A 15,862-nucleotide genomic window follows, 5' to 3' on the forward strand; every position below is an offset into this window, starting at 1 on the left:
CGGCGTCTTAGGACAGAGTAACCGCATATGTATCTTATGGCAAAGTACCATCCAGGTCTGTGGCATATGATGGATTGGCAATGTCTATACCTTAGGATGGACTATCAGTGCCCGTGCTCTAAGAGTTTCAACAGTGGTGGCTGGCTCAGAATGAAAACTCATAACAACATAACATACAACGTGGTTCCAGAGCTCTCCCACAGACTGTGCATTTCCCAAACGGGTCCTCAGCACCCCTCCCATCACACTGCAACCTCTGCATCACCGTGGGCTGGATGCTAGTCTGTACAGCTAACGAGGTCACCGTCAGGTCGCACTCTACAAGGAGGGCGACATCAAGAACATCTGACCGCAAGGTTATCTGGGGGAACACTGCGGCGTGTTTGCACTAGTGAAGTCTGCAGATGTGAGAGACCGGCAGGTGTGTGGAAAAGGCCCAGTCTGGCCGACAGTGTAAGAGTGTGACATCGTTCAGGCATGTCATGGACACCAGAACAACTGCTGATTTTCGAGTCTCAACAAATAACAACAAGCCAGTGGTCTAAGTGAGCAGGAACTATTTGAAACTTAGTTCCATGACTTTTTTTTCTGTAAATAGTTCCACTTCTTTTTACATCAATTTTCACTATTCCGGAACTGTTCTTCATGAAGTTAAATCACCCTACTTCATTTGACCACCCTCTAGCAATCACAGCTGAACTGAAATTAGATTGACTGTACATTCACAAAGCCTGGATTACATCTCAACATGGATTGACTCCAGCCGGCTGCATCTTGACCAGAGGAAGATAGAGGGGGTCCTATTAACACTAAGAAAGATTCTCTCACCCCCCCTCCTCCCTGTTCTTTGGAAAATGTGCCAAGTTATCATTACAGTTAATAAAGGTCCTGGCCATTCACAAGGGATGATATTTTAATATCAGGTGCCTATGTGGGCTATAACCCATCATTATAAAGGACAAGGGTGCAGTTGTAGTATTATCCTTCGTGAATAGTCACCTGGACTAAAGAAATTCACTCCTGTGGGTGATGAGTGGGCACTTCATTTAAACTTATAAGCAGATTCCAGGTGGCTAAATACTGATGGCTTTCTGGATGTAGGAACATGTATCATGCTCCATCTGCTTGGAGGTACCTTGCTTTAGCTTCCAGGAAGTAGCAAATACAGCATGCAATTAATTAATAGATCTTTTATAACATGCTAAATACCGGAGACCAGTCTCTAAGCAAGGGGCCAGAATTCAAACCTGGCTGCACCGTCTTGCTTCCAAGACAAACATGTTGCCCCTCAGCTATCCTCCTGGCCCATTTCCCTGCATCATCTTCTAATGCATCCATGTGCTGCCTCTGTGTGCCTTAAGGATAGAATCACATGCTATATCCCAGGACGGAGCCTTTGGTCTGCGGAGGATTAGAGGGCATCCCTTGGACTCTGTCAGACCAGAGGAGGTAATAGACTTTCAGTCTTGTGACCCACGCTTCGAAATTAGTTTCCAAATTCTATTCCTAATAGTCAAATGATTTTCTAGTTTCGGCCCTTAATGAAGCAGAATCTGCCCTAGTAGGTATTAGGTATGTGTTCCAATGGAGTTAAGGTTAATAAGTAGAGGCCATTGATTTCATATATAAATGATTCACTTTACTAACCGACTGAGATAACAAAAAATCCAAAACAGTACAACGAAACTGCCTTATTTTGCCTGTTCTGCCCACTGACATGTGTTGCACCCTGCACACATCTACCCTAGCCCTTCTTGGAATCACAGTTCTGCTATATTTTTTAGTACACTTCTACCCTTGCAACACACAATGTAAGAGTGCAAGCAGAGCGAAGCCTGCTGGAGTGCAGTCATGACAAGAACAACATCCAATAAGGGCTACGTTTGCAAACACAGGACACCGTACCACTGCTCGTTTATTTACATTCCAAGGCTAGAGTTTAAACATGCCTGTCTGTGGCGTCTAAGCATCCCCCCATATTGATGCAAGCCACCTTTTGGTACCATTTACTAGTTGCTACAGTTGTGCATCCTTAGGGTGCAGTGGGCCACCCTTTCATTGGCGGGAGCTTTCAAGTGACTCCCTAAACTCATCCAAGATTCATCCCCTTAAGTCTAAAACCACACACTGTCTTGAAAGCATAACCACCTAGTACAGGTTATGAGTGCGGTTATTGAGCTCAATGAGTTCTTCGACTGGTTGGCCCCTACGGTCATATGGTTCAAGACCAATTGAGCTCAATGAGTGCTTTGACTGATTGGCCCCTGCGGTCATAGGGTGCAAGGCCAATGGAACTATTTGCATGTGTGTAAACCTGCGTGACTTCACTGCCATCATTTGGGTACAGGCATCATAGCACAGGTACTCAATTCTATGAAGTCAGACAGGTTTTCTTCTTAGCCAGTAGATCAGCTTGAATGACTTTTTGAAGCACAATATTACACTTGTTTCATACACTGCTGGAACATTTAGATATCTCTACATGCCTTTCAGTCTGGCCTGTGTGGTCAGAATATTTCAGAGACTCTTGCATGAGCTGTTTAGAGGTATGGCATAGGTTTCTAACTTCCAATATGATATCATGATTAAAGTAACTGCATCCACGCACAATGTTCTTTCTTTGGGCTCATTGAGTATCATGCTAAGGTCCTTGGGATGCCACCTCCCTCTTAGTTACTGGCAACCTCCAACATCACAGTGGGAGAAACTAGTCATTGTTGTGTGCCGGAAGCAGCCCCATGCATGACGAGTCCAATACACAAGGGTACTGAGGGATTCATACCAAATTTCTCTAGCAGCCCTGCCACTTGGCATATTATTACCCCGAGGGTATTAAAACCCTCTATGTGATTAGTCTTCTGGGAAGAGTCACTTAACTGGTCAGCAGAGGCTGCTTTGTTCTTTTGTATCTGAAAAGCAGAAGTGATAAACTCCTACCTAGTGGTGTGCTTACCAGTGGTCATCTGGAGTTCCTGATGCACTCACACCTAATATCTCTCAGGGTTGTCCAACTCCAGGCCTCGAGGGCCGAGATCCTGATGGGTTTTCAAGGTACCCCTCATTAATATTCATGAGAAAAAATGTGCATATATTTAGAATCATCGTATGCAAATTTATCTCACGAATATTAATAAGATATAGCCTGAAAACCTGACATGGATCCAGCCCTCGAGGCGTTTAGTTGGACAACCCTGCACTATATCCTAAAGAGCTATCTATTTCTGGCTACTCAGTTACTATCTGAATGCACACATATAGGCAGGAGGTGCTTTGGTGCCCAGCAACGCACACTCATTTCAACCAGCTGCAATCGAGGAGAATATGCATTGACATAATGACATTTTCATTGTCTCGTTTTCATTTTGGGAGTAGAAAACTTCTGAGTTTCTTTTACGTAAATACGTATGGTGTTATTTCAGAGACATGTACTACGTGCACGGAGTATGCTTTGATTTCTAGTTGGGTATATGTGTAAAGTTTGGCCCCAGGGGTAAGGGTTAGTGAGGAGATGGGGCATTGTTCCATAGAATATTAATGTCTGTGTATGTTCTGTGATTAATTAGTAATGCCTTTGACAAACGATGCAATAATAATGTCTGTTTTGCAGGATAGATGAGTAATGTCTGAGTTCTAGGACTGAGTAGTGATGTCTGTTCTCAAGGATGGAAACACTTCTGTTTTGTAGGGTAACAGTGACGTCTGCTCTGTAGGAATGAATAGTGATGTCTGTTCTCAAGGATGGCAGCACTTCTATTTTGAAGGATAGAAAAGCGATGTCTGCTCGGTAGATTGACTAGTAATGTCTGTGCTAAAGGATGGAAAAGTGATATTTGTGTTCTAGGATGGAGCAGTGAGTTTGGATGCACAGAAGAGTAAAGTGTTTCTGGGCTCTAGGGTAGACTAGGCATGTCTGCTCCATAGGCTAGACAATCCTATATGTCTTATATTATCTGGACATGAAAAGCCTATGTTTGCCGCGTAGCTCATTATTGATCTCCCCGCCCTGGGGCTTCCCACAGCGAGAGTGGTTAATGGCTGCAAAATAGAAGAGGCAGATGATGAATATTTGAGAAGTCGTAAAGATTCTGACCCCTGAGCCGAGGTCCATGGATCTGATCAGACATTCCTTGGGAGGGTTACTTTCTGCACGATGGATTTTTTAAAAGGATTATTTCATGTTCACCTGCTCCAATTCGTCGCTCACCCTGCGGGCACATATAGGGGCAGATTCTCATAAAGGAGTGCACATGAAAAATTCGCAGGGGGCGTGTGCTTTTTTTCATTTGTGCTCATTGCAGACATATGCCTGTCACCTTATTTTCAAAAGTGGCCTGCACATGGCAGGCCGCTGACACAACCCACTTCCATCTGTTCCACGATAGTTGGTCAGTCTAGTATAGCGTTCTTTCTTCGATGGGTGAAATTTCGATGGGTTGTTTTCTGAGTATTTTTTAACGAAAAAACTCATCGAAATTGTTTTTCTTTAATTTTTGGGGGCGTTCCCCTTCCCAATCCCCCAATCCCCTGTTATTTTTTTTACCTATTCCCGACCGCCCCACCCCATATATATACTTTTCTAACCCCCCCTAAAAATTTCAATTAGGTTTTTCGTTAAAAAATACTACCAAAAAACCCCATTAAGATTTCACCCATCGATGAAAGAACGCTATACCAGGCTGACCAACTATCGTGGGACAGATGGAAGTGTGAAGTGTCAGTGTGGAATAATGATGAGAGTGAGCTGCGAGCAGGGGGCAGGCTGGGAAACAAAATGGGGCCGAGCAGCAACAGAACAGGTGTCCCACAGTCATAAATATTAGTTTGTTACTTTCCTGGACAATAGTACAAGTGGGCACATTTTCATCAAGAATTGTAGCAAATTGTGAATTTTAAAGAACATTGGGTCTCCAGCATTGGTCAAAATGACCAGATGCACAAGGTACTTGCTCCTCAAACTGGCCCACAATGTCCCACCAAATTGTCTGACACTCACATATTGGACTGCCCCACCCCCGCTTTTGCTCTATAGGCCAGAGCGAGCCTTAATGAAAGGGCCAGGAGGGTTGAGGAGAGTGCTGGGTCCAAGGCAATAACTGTAAAATCTAAGAGTGTTCATGAGTTAGCGGACGCATGAAGATGCGTCGAGTTGCCTAAGCATTATTTCTACTTCCACGGCAGTTTTGTTCTGTCACTGAGCGGCAAGGAGGAGCTATGCAAGGTTATGTAGGAGAGAAAGGAGAGAGGGAAGGAGGAGCCTTCGTTCCAATTTGCAGAAAATTGCTGAGGTCTGGAAGAGATTGAGCCGGAATCCTAGCTTTGGCAGCCCAGCAGAGGCTCGGTATCTGCAAGGCCTCTCCGCTGCTTCCAGCGCCGAGGAGCAGGCACTGCAGTAATAAGAGAGAGTTACGTGTGAATTGGAAAGATTTGCTGAAGATTAAAGGCAGACTGCCCCAATACTCGTGCTCTCTGCCCACCTCTCGCCAGAGCGGCATCTGGGGGCAATTACGGCGCTGCGCAGAGCTAGCATTCCAGCCTCAGCCCCTTCTGTCTGTCTCTCCTCTTCGCTCTCCGTCTTCCTCATGGCCTTTCCTATCCTCTTTCTTCCCTCCCTTTCTCGCGCTCCGTCTATCTCCTCTTCTCCACCTCCCTGTAATACTTTTCCTTCCCACATGTTTGACTCCCTCTTCTTTTCCCTTCTCTTTCTCTCTGCATTTCTTACCCTCCCAATTCCTTTATATTCATGTCCGTTTTTCTCCCACTTTCTGTCTTCCCTGCCCTTTTAATTCTTCATCTGGCCCCCTCCGATACGTTACCCCCTTTCTGTTCCTGTTCTGTTGCTCTTTCTGTGAGAACATATCTCTTTGCTGTAGCAGCGCCTCTTGCTTTCTCTTTCTGACAGTCCTTTCCTTTGGACCCATCCACCTCTTTCTATCTCCACCATTTTCTATCACTTTCCTTTTTTGTCTCTCCCCTTTTCTCTTCCAACTCCCCTTTTGTCTTATTGTCCCCCCTTTAACTCTCTGCTTCTCAGTGTCTCTGTTACTTTTTCAGTGTATCCCCTCTTCCCTATCTCACCTCTTGCTCTCCCTAGACTTTTTTTCTGCCTGTCCCGTCTCTTTCTATCTATTCTGTTTCTCTTTCCCACTTTTGATTTGGGTATCTACCTTCTGCCCGTGTCTACCCTTTTCTTATTGTCTACGACTGCTCCTATTGGCTCACCCTATCATTCCTTCTCTTTCTGGCTCCTCCTCTGCTCCACTTCCCATTTCTATCTGTCCACATCTCTCTATCTCTCCCTTTGCTTTCCGTATCTCTGCTTCTCAGTTATTTTCTCCCTATGTCTTCCCTTGATGCCACCTTCTTTTGCACTCTCCCCTCTTGCCTGACTCCCCCTTCTTTCTATGTCTCCCCCATTCTACTTCTATCTCCTCCTGAGAGTATTATCTCTCTGTCTCCTTTTCTCGTTCTCTCTCCCTTGCTTTGTCTATCGCCCGCTCTTCCGCCCATCCATTCTTACAACTCTCCCACATCTATCTCTTTACCCCTTATTTATCTTCTGTGTAAACGTCTCTACTTTCTTAATCTCTCTCCCTTAATCCCATATTACGTTGCTTCCCCCATCTCGGTCTTTTTCTGCCCCTGCCACTTCTGTGTCTTATTTGATTATTTATTTTATTTACAAGACATGCAGAGATGAGAAATACATTTTAAAAAACCTACCGAAACCTGTATAGAGAGCACTTTCCTTTTAATATTGCTCTTCCTGCTATTAAAAATCTGCTCCTGCTCTTAGCTTCTCTATTTCTTAGTTTTCTTGTTTGCCCTGCTTGTTTTTTTTCTATCTCTGGCTCTGTTCTCTTAATTCATTTTTACTGTGGTTCCTCGTTGGTCCCTCGTCCCTTGTGGACTGAGAGGGATGTCGTCCACTTGCTTCATATTTGTTATTTGTTTTCCCTCCCCGCCTGCTCGTCCCCCCATGACTCGTATAAAGATAGATATCTTAGTTCGGGAAATGCATCGCCGGGCTAACAGCTGTTCATAGCAACTTGGCAAAAAGCGACATTAAAAGTGTGTCAATAAGACAGGAGGCCTCCAGTGACCCCACCCTCCCCGCAACGCTCCTACAGACAAAGCCGCGGCCTACTTTCTCCCCCTTACAGTGACTCCAGGCCTCCCCCTGTTGGTCCTGCACCACAATCTTTCTGTGCTCTTCTTCGTACCTCTTTCAGCGCTCGCTTTCATTTTTCTCTGGGGTCATTCTTGTTTTCTCTTGCCCCCCTCTCCATCTAGTATACTCTTCCCTGGCTCTCCTGCCTGTTTACTGGCTTGCTTCATTCCTCTCTTGCCTTTTCTCTAGGTGCCCGTGCTTGTATTCTGGCTGGTTCTGTTTCTTCCTCTTGTAAACTCTCTGGTTCTCAGGCCATTTCCTGTCTTTGCTCCTCGCGCGCATTTTCTCTTTCCTGGTTCCTCCTGCCTGTTTCCTGATCCTTTCCTTCCCTTCCTTGTATTTTCCGCTGATTTTTATGCTTATATTCTGGTTACTTCTGTTTCGCCCTCTTGTGCACGCTTTCCTGGTTATCAGCCCTGTTTTCTGACTCTGTTCTTCTAGCACTTATGCTCTTTCCTGGCTCTACTGCTTGTTTTCTGGCGCTGTCCCTCCATCTCTTGCATTTTCTCCTGATTCTCATTCTTGTATTCTGGCTGGTTGGTTTCTCCATGTTTATACTCTTTCGTGGATATCGTGACTGTTTTCACACTCTTCCCTTCCAGTTCTTGCACTCTCACTTGGTTATAATGCTTGTATTGTAGTTGGTTCTGTTTCTCCCTAATGCGCGCTCTCCGGGCTCCCATGCCTACATCTTTTACACTTATGCTTGTTTTCTCACTTTGTCCTTCCATCTCTTGCCCTCTCTACTGGTTTGCGTGTTCGCATTCTGGCGTGTTTTGCTTCTCCCTCTTTTATGCTCTCTCCTGGTTACAAGGCCTGTTTTCTGGCTCTGTTCATCTCTCCTACACCCCACCTGTTTCCTGGTTCTCCCGCTTTTGTTTTGCCTCTGTTCCTCCCTCTCTTGCACTCTCTCCTGCCTAACATGCCTGCATTCTGGTTGGGTCTATTAGTTCCTAATGTGCGCTCTCCGGGCTCCCATGCCAACATCTTTTATACTCTCTCCAGATACTCATGGTTGTTTTCTCGCTTTGTCCCTCCATCTCTTGCACTCTCTACTGGTTTGCATGCTCGCATTCTGGCTAGTTGTGTTTCTCCCATCTTGTGTACTCTGTCCTGGTTACTATGCCTGTTTTCTGGCTCTGTCCATCTCCCCCCACACTCTACCTGTTACCTGGCTCTCCTGCTTTTGTTTTGCCCCTGTTCCTTCCTCTCTTGCACTCTCTCCTGGCTATCATGCATGCATTCAGGTGGTTCTGTTTCTCCCTAATGTTCATGCTCCAGTCTTCCAGGCCTACATCTTTTGCGCTCTCTCCTGGTTCTTATGATTGTTTTCTCACTCTACGTTGCCATCTCTTGAACTCTCTACTGGTTCTCATGCCTGTTTCTGTATCTGTTCCACCATGTCTCTTACCTGGCTCTTCTACTTGTCTTCTTGATATTGTTCCATGCCTGTTGTGCCTAGTCTGAATTGTCTCCTGTTGCACCTTTCTTAGTTCTACCCATTCTCCACATCAACTCAGATACTTCTTACTCCTGTTGCTAGGTCTTATTGTGTCCTGCCCTTTTACCCCATTTTCTTTCACTTATTTTCGCTTCTCCTGCGTGTCTTCTGGGTTTAGCTCTCTCTCATTTATCCTGTTTACTGCAACCCATTGGCAATTTCTTGTCTATATTTTCAGTGGCAAGCTTATTCCTAGTTCCCTCTTCTGTTTGTTGCATACATATCTTTCTAGCTGTTTGTGTTAGACTTGCTCACTCCCGTCTCTTTCTTTTGTAGCTGATGTCCTGGTTCACCTTCCTGTTTTGAAGCTCTGTTGGTCTCTTTCTGGCCTTTTCCAGCACTGCTCCATTCTCTGTTGGTTTTAGTAGTGGTTTCCCCTTTTCGGGGGTCACCAGCCTCATCCCCATTGCTTCTGTTGTAATGGGTCCCAGGTGTAGCTTAACACTGTTCCGTTTCTCAGGTAGTCCAATATCTGAATATGTTGTGAATTTACTGGGTCTATGAATCCCTATTTACTTGTTCCTAGTTTCTCCTTTGCTCCTTGCTCTGATTCTCATGTGTTGGTTGTCTTTTCCGTGCTTATTTCCCGTCCCTGCCTCTCTTTGCTGCTCTGGTTTGTGTTTCTTCTGGTCATTTCCTATCCCTACTTAGCTTTGCTGATATTCTTCATGTTTCTACTGAATATTTCCTGACCCTGTTTCTCTGTTCTTGTGTTTCTTGTTTGTTTAGCTTATTTTCTCTCTCTGCTTCCCTTTTCTGTTCTTGCTCATGTTGTACTTGCTTATTTCAGGGCCCGATCCCTTTCTGCTGGACTATTCATCTTTCACCTTATGATTTCCTGGATCTGTTTCACCATGCAGCTCATGTGGCTTCACACTATTTCCTGTCTTAATCACTCTTTTTCGGTCTTGTTGAGCCATAATATGAAGGCAAAAATGATGGAAACTGCCTTGGGCCTGTTCTGGTTTATCTGGATTTATTTATTGTTAGTTTTATTGTTATTCATGTGTCTGATTTCCATTGTATTGTTTGTGCAGTACCTTGAAACTGGTTTGTCCGGTAATACATGTGTGCCTGATAAATATTTGTTCTAATCTATTCTATTCTAATCTGGGTTTGTCTGCTTTTTATTGGGCTTTTTTTAATGTTCCTCCCACACATTTCCTGGCTCTCTTGTCTCCATAGCACTCTTATTTGTGTTTCCCCTGTCAATTCCTTGGCAATATCCCACCTTGCAGTATCTCCAACTGAACCCCTCTGATTGTCGTATACAGTAGTATTTGTAAGTATTATTTCACACTCCCTTTTTTAAGAGGTATGCCTAGCCTCTAGGCTATCATAGATAGATTAGAGTGCTCTGCCTTGAACTAGATCACTGATTAGGATTCATTGTGTATGTTGTGCATTGACAAGGCAACAGCCATAAACTGTACATACCCCAAGTGACTGACCTTGAACAAGCAGCTCCGGTCTCACAACCCAAAATCAGAATAGTAGCCATACATACCGGAGTCTGGAAATGTAGCATGGTGGCTCATGCACACTTACTTGGTTGCCTCCTATTAGCATCAAATGGGACCAGCCATGCTGCAGGGGTTTAATCGTCCTCAAGCGAAGGGACAGTATGGCACTCCTCCCCTCTATGCCAATATGACCCTGCTGATGATGCCATCGGCCACCATATAGTATTGCCTTGTTTTAGACACCGGCACTGCATGGGACCTGGTGTCTCGTTGTGGCAGAACCCAAAGCTGATTCCAACCCTGTTATTTATTTACATCTCGAGGGCTGGGAGGATAGATCATGGCCAATGCGTTCGCTTTGGAAGCAGGACGATGCCAAGTAACACAGGTTCGATCCCCGGTTCCACGATTAGAAACCCCTGGGTATTAAGCGTGTTATAAATAGCCAGTTACAATAGTAGGTACACTTAGGTTTGAATGCAAACCTTTAGTACTTCACTTACAAAAAACCAAAACAGAGACAATTCTTCTCTAAAATATTCATGGAATTCTTCTAAAAATGTAAAATCGTTCATGACCACATTCAACATTCTTTGAAATGTCCAAAGTATTCTACAAACTTCCAGTGTGCCAAGCGATGGAGAAGTTTTCCTTCCTTCCAAAAATTCTGTGCTAGAAACATTATGCTTCCTTTAGTCTCCCAAAGCATATGTCTCCTTCCACCAGCAGGAAGAGCATTCTCTCATCAAATGCATGACTGAATCAATTTAATCAATTTTATCTTTGCCCTGACACAACCTAGACATTCTATCTTGCTTCACAATACCTCATGGTGCTCCAATCACTTCTCCCGATCCAGCGGACTCACGCAAAGTTCTGCAAACATACTCTACATGGCTTGGTTAGGGAACAATATTAAATAAGTTCAGGTTACCCATACCTGTGGCAGGATTTGAGTGTGTGACCTAAACATTTACTGTAAATATTATCAACATTAGCTTGTCTATCCCAATCCTTTATCTTGTTTTTCATCCGGAATGATTAGCATTTAATGTGCTATTCTTGTAATTCCTGGCACTGGGTGTTAGTCAAATGATCTCCACAATCTCTTGCAAATTTCACCAACACATTGTTTCCTCCCCCTTGATCATATCTTTCAATTTCCCCAACATGGATGAGAATGTTGCATGCTTTGCTTATATATCAAAAGTCAAGGATCGACATCTGGCCTAAGCTGCCAAGGAGGCCAATCCCATTTCAGCTCCCATTTACTGCATCTATGTCCCCTTTGGGGGATGCCATGTAGTATGCCAAACTTAACCCTCTAGCTTACTCAACCTCAACCATTTATTAGGTGTGCCGTCCCACATTTCTTCTCTAAATAGAATTGGGGGCTACAATTTGTTTGAATGCCAAAATGAGAGGTGATAGAGTATATCCACAACATTTTTATCCAACTCCTTCTAATGCCTCCATCAGCTTAAAGGCTCGATTTGACAACTTATTCTTGAGGATAATCCAATTTTATTTTATTTTTTGTCAGAGATGGCTCCCAAATAACAGTAATCTTTAATCACAGAGGCTTATGCCCTACCTTCCAGGCATGTTCAGGCTTACCTTTTTGACTTTTGAGCTAGAATTGCCTTGTTGCGATACCAGGAGACATTGTGTCTCTTTGGGACAGAACCTGGAGCTGCTCTTCAGCTGTTAACGAAGCCACGGTGCGCATCTGTCCGCTAAGACCGTTCTTCATCTCTTCACGCAGTGTCGCAGGCCCCATAGTTTCAAATAAGCAACAGCTGGTCTTGGAGTTAAATAAGGGAGAAAACAACCTAATTTGGCTTTTTGCAACAGTTCCTCTGCAAATGTGTCCCCACCCATGTTTTATACAAATAACACGAGTCTGCTTACTTTACAATCCTGTATTTGCCAAATATGCGTCAGTAGCCAGTAAAAATATTGCACTTATTCAGCTCTATTATAATCAAATCTCCTGATGCACAGTGATGACATCATAGTTATTTTGGGGTTGCATTGCACAGCCGCTGGAACCAATCGTGAAGTCAGCACATAATTGTTACATTCCACTTTGCATTCGTAAATAATCCCCTACTTTTCTTTTCATAGAGCTCGCTGGCACGGTGTTTGAACATCGCTATTCTATCAATAATAGGCTATGGTTACTATTGTCAAATCTAGTCATACTCATTCTATCAATCTCAGAATGATGAAAGAATGAGTTGGCTTAGCTGTTCTTCCAGTGTATCTCCTCCAGTTGGCACACATCTCTGTAGTAGGCGCATTGAACCAGCGCCCTCTCAATGGGAAGTCCCTCAGAATCTGATTTGCGCTATCATTGCTCTGTAGTACCCTTGCGTCCATGCTGGATTATAATCAATTGGATCTTGTTTTGCTCAGCAGTGCTGCTGCCATCTTGCGCTAATATATTTTACCAGCAGTTGTTAACCTTTTATTAGGTGCCCAGATGCCCCTTGCAGTAGTCGTACAAATGCAAGCAACTTGACTCAGTAGACGAACACCTGACATTGTGTATACTTGTCTATCTATCGGAGTGAAGAAACTGGCGTGGACAATGTGATTTAGATATAAGATGGCCTAATTGTATACATTTGTATACTAGCCCTAATTTCTGATCAAAGCAAATGCAACCAAGCTTTAAAAAAGTTGTTCTATTGAAGTTGAGCAGAGAGAGGCATAGAATTTAATTAATTTTCCCAATACCATTCAGGCCCATCTCCATCCTACTGTTGGCAGAGACGCTGCATGGTCTCAGCTTTGTCTCTGCTTACTCAGTACTTGTGTTCATCTATTTCCTCATGCCCTCTCTCCTCCCAGGTTTCATGCTATGAGCATGAAAGCCTTTGATGCCACTCATTTATTCTCTCTGAGATATTAGAATTTCTCTATAACATTCCCTCTCCCTTCGTACAGTGTATACGTCAGGGTTTTTGGGCCACACGTCCCTGGAAGTGTGGTTAAACCATGCACCATGTGAAAGCCGTCACGGACTCGTCTCCAATCTGTCTTGATCCTTCTGCAGTTAAGGCTTTCATCTTTGCCAGTTGTGCGTGCATGGCCAGCACAGTCCCTCTTTCTGTGCTGGTAATTCCATGTTCCATTTACCCAATGATAAGAATAAGCTCTGCCCTAAACCTCAGCCCACTGGCTTGCCGTAACACAATGCTCCTGGTTCTGTGACTTTTGAATAGCCACATCTCTTAGTGCTCCTAGCAATGTTTGCGCTGTCAATGCTTAGCTTTCTTTTTTTTGTTTTGTTTATAAGATTTTATTATATTCAACCCACAAATTACAGATCAACAATCTCAATGACAATTATAGGCAAATACATGCTGTGGCTAGAACATATAAATCAGACTGTGATAATCAAGAACTATTAAATGGTGAAAGAATAAGTCAATTGAGATTGATTGTGAAAGAAAAATAGAACCTTCTCCAAACAAAAATAGATATTCATGAAGTGAAGAGATACGAAAAAAACAAATTCACATCGATTAGCATAGAAAACTAGGTCAAACATTTATATCACTTAAATAGTTAATAACATATTGCCATTTTTTAACATGTTTAAAAGAGAGCGACAGTGAGTTGGCATTACATTTCCCAATTTTATGAACATCAAATATGTTATTCCGCCATACTTTGTTAGAGATCTTTGAAAAATCTTTCCAATTAGATGTAACTAAGCGGAAAGCAAGAAGTATGAATAGGTCAAAGGTAATAAATTATGTTTTAATTTACCGAGCATTAACTGCTTAACTTTAAAAATACATTGTAGAAACCAAACTTGGTTCCAAAAAATTTACTACCAAACAATCAAAAAACATATGACTAAGGGATCCAGTTGATGAACAACAGCACCAGCATGAGTTGTTGTTAGATATCTTGGATATAAAGAGTTTTTTGGGTGTAATAAAGGTGTTGTGAGTGAAGAAATACAACGTTTGGGTTAGGTTTGGCAGAAACAGATACATACTTAATTTTAGTCCAAATCTTAGACCACAGTTCATCATCAAAAAGTATAACACAGTCTTCTTCCCATTTGAGTTAAGATGTCCACTTCATATTAGGGTATCTTTCTCCTCTTAATATTTTGCAAAGACATTCGGCTTTGACGGTATCAAGAGTTTCCATGAAACGTAGTCTACTAGGACCTGCAACCAATTCATTCAAATCATGTCTTCTTCTAGCATCAAGGCAAGCATTAATTAAAATGAGATATTGATTGAGAGGAAATCTTGGGAATGAAAATTCTTCTATTGTAAGGATATCGCCTTCCATGATTATTTGATCGATGAACTTAACACCTTTCTCAATCCATGCTTTTTGAAAGATAGGTCTATTATTTATAGTTATATTTTTATTACACCAAATAAAAGGAGAAAAGGCCTTCGCAGGCTTATTAATTTGATAAAACCAGAAATCTTTTAAATACGAGTTAGTGAGACATATTGTTTTAGAAAAAACAATTTTGGACCTGGTAATAAGATATACATCTTTGATGTCAAATGGCAACACTAGCGATTTTTCAACCACCAACCAAGCAGGAAGATTTAGAATCTCATCAGGGATAAACCAGTCCTTAGCAAGTTCTTAAAGTTCAGAAACCTAAAACCACCACAATCATATGAGTATTTAAGTTTATTACAGGCAATCCTTTTCTTTTTCTTAGGACCCCAAAGGAAGTTAATGAGTATACTGTTCATATATTTTTATTAAGAGGTTGGTAGAGGGATAGGGAGCTTTTTCAAATAGTATAGAATTACAGGAGAGAGCATCATCTTGATGGCCTCCATGTTAAATATAAAGGGGACCATGTGGTTACTGATTCATTTAATTTTAATTGCAGATTTTGTAAATTTATCCTGACCATTTGCCAGGGAATGGGGCAATTGAAATACCCAGATATTTAATAGATATTCGGTTCCAATTGGGACCAAGGTGTGCAAGATCATCTTTAATGTAGTATATATTAAGCAGGAGCATTTCAGATGTATCTTACTCTAACTTATATCGTGAGAAATTAGAGAAAAGGGTCAGTAGTATCTAATAGATTGGGAAGAGTTGTGTTCTGATTTTCAAGGAAGATTAATATGTCATCAGCATATTCACCAAGTCAAGTTTGAATTTGGATCTACCACAACTAATCCCTACAATGTTCTTATTCCTACGTATTTATTCTAATAGGGGCCCGAGAGCTAAGACAAATAAAATAGGGGAGAGGGGGCAACCTTGCCTTGTACCTCTATGAGGGGAGAAATGAGGGGAACCATGGCCATTTATAAAAATGGATGCTTTAGGATCAGAATATAAAAGTCAAACCAATTGAATATAATCATCTGAAATTCCATGCCATGTTAAGGCCTGGAAAAGAAAGTCCCACTGGACATGATCAATTGCTTTTTCAGCATCAAGTGCAACTGCCATATAGGAGTTTATTGAATGGCTCTTCTTATTTACCTACCTGATCTGATTTGACTAATTTAAACATGAAGCATTCTATTCTATTATCAAAAAGATTGTAGTCAGAATTAATCAAGGGGATTGGCCTATAGTTTTGGGGTTATTCATTATCCTTGTTGTGTTTAGGAAAAAATACTTGAGAGCTTCGCTAAAGGAACCTGATGATTTACCAACCTTGGAGAAAAATGTATATAATGATTCTAGTTTGGGAGAAAGAGTAGGGGAAAA

General features: G+C 42.4%; 1 protein-coding gene across 5 annotated transcripts in view; it reads left to right on the forward strand.

Moving 5' to 3' along the window:
• Positions 1 to 15,862, forward strand: part of MEIS3 (Meis homeobox 3) — a 147,969-nt gene that overhangs the window by 43,014 nt on the left and 89,093 nt on the right. The gene's annotated exons all lie outside the window — the stretch shown is intronic.

The sequence above is a fragment of the Ambystoma mexicanum genome, chromosome 2p (genome assembly GCF_040938575.1).
Source record: "Ambystoma mexicanum isolate Mex_15411 chromosome 2p, UKY_AmexF1_1, whole genome shotgun sequence".
Lineage (NCBI taxonomy): Eukaryota > Metazoa > Chordata > Amphibia > Caudata > Ambystomatidae > Ambystoma > Ambystoma mexicanum.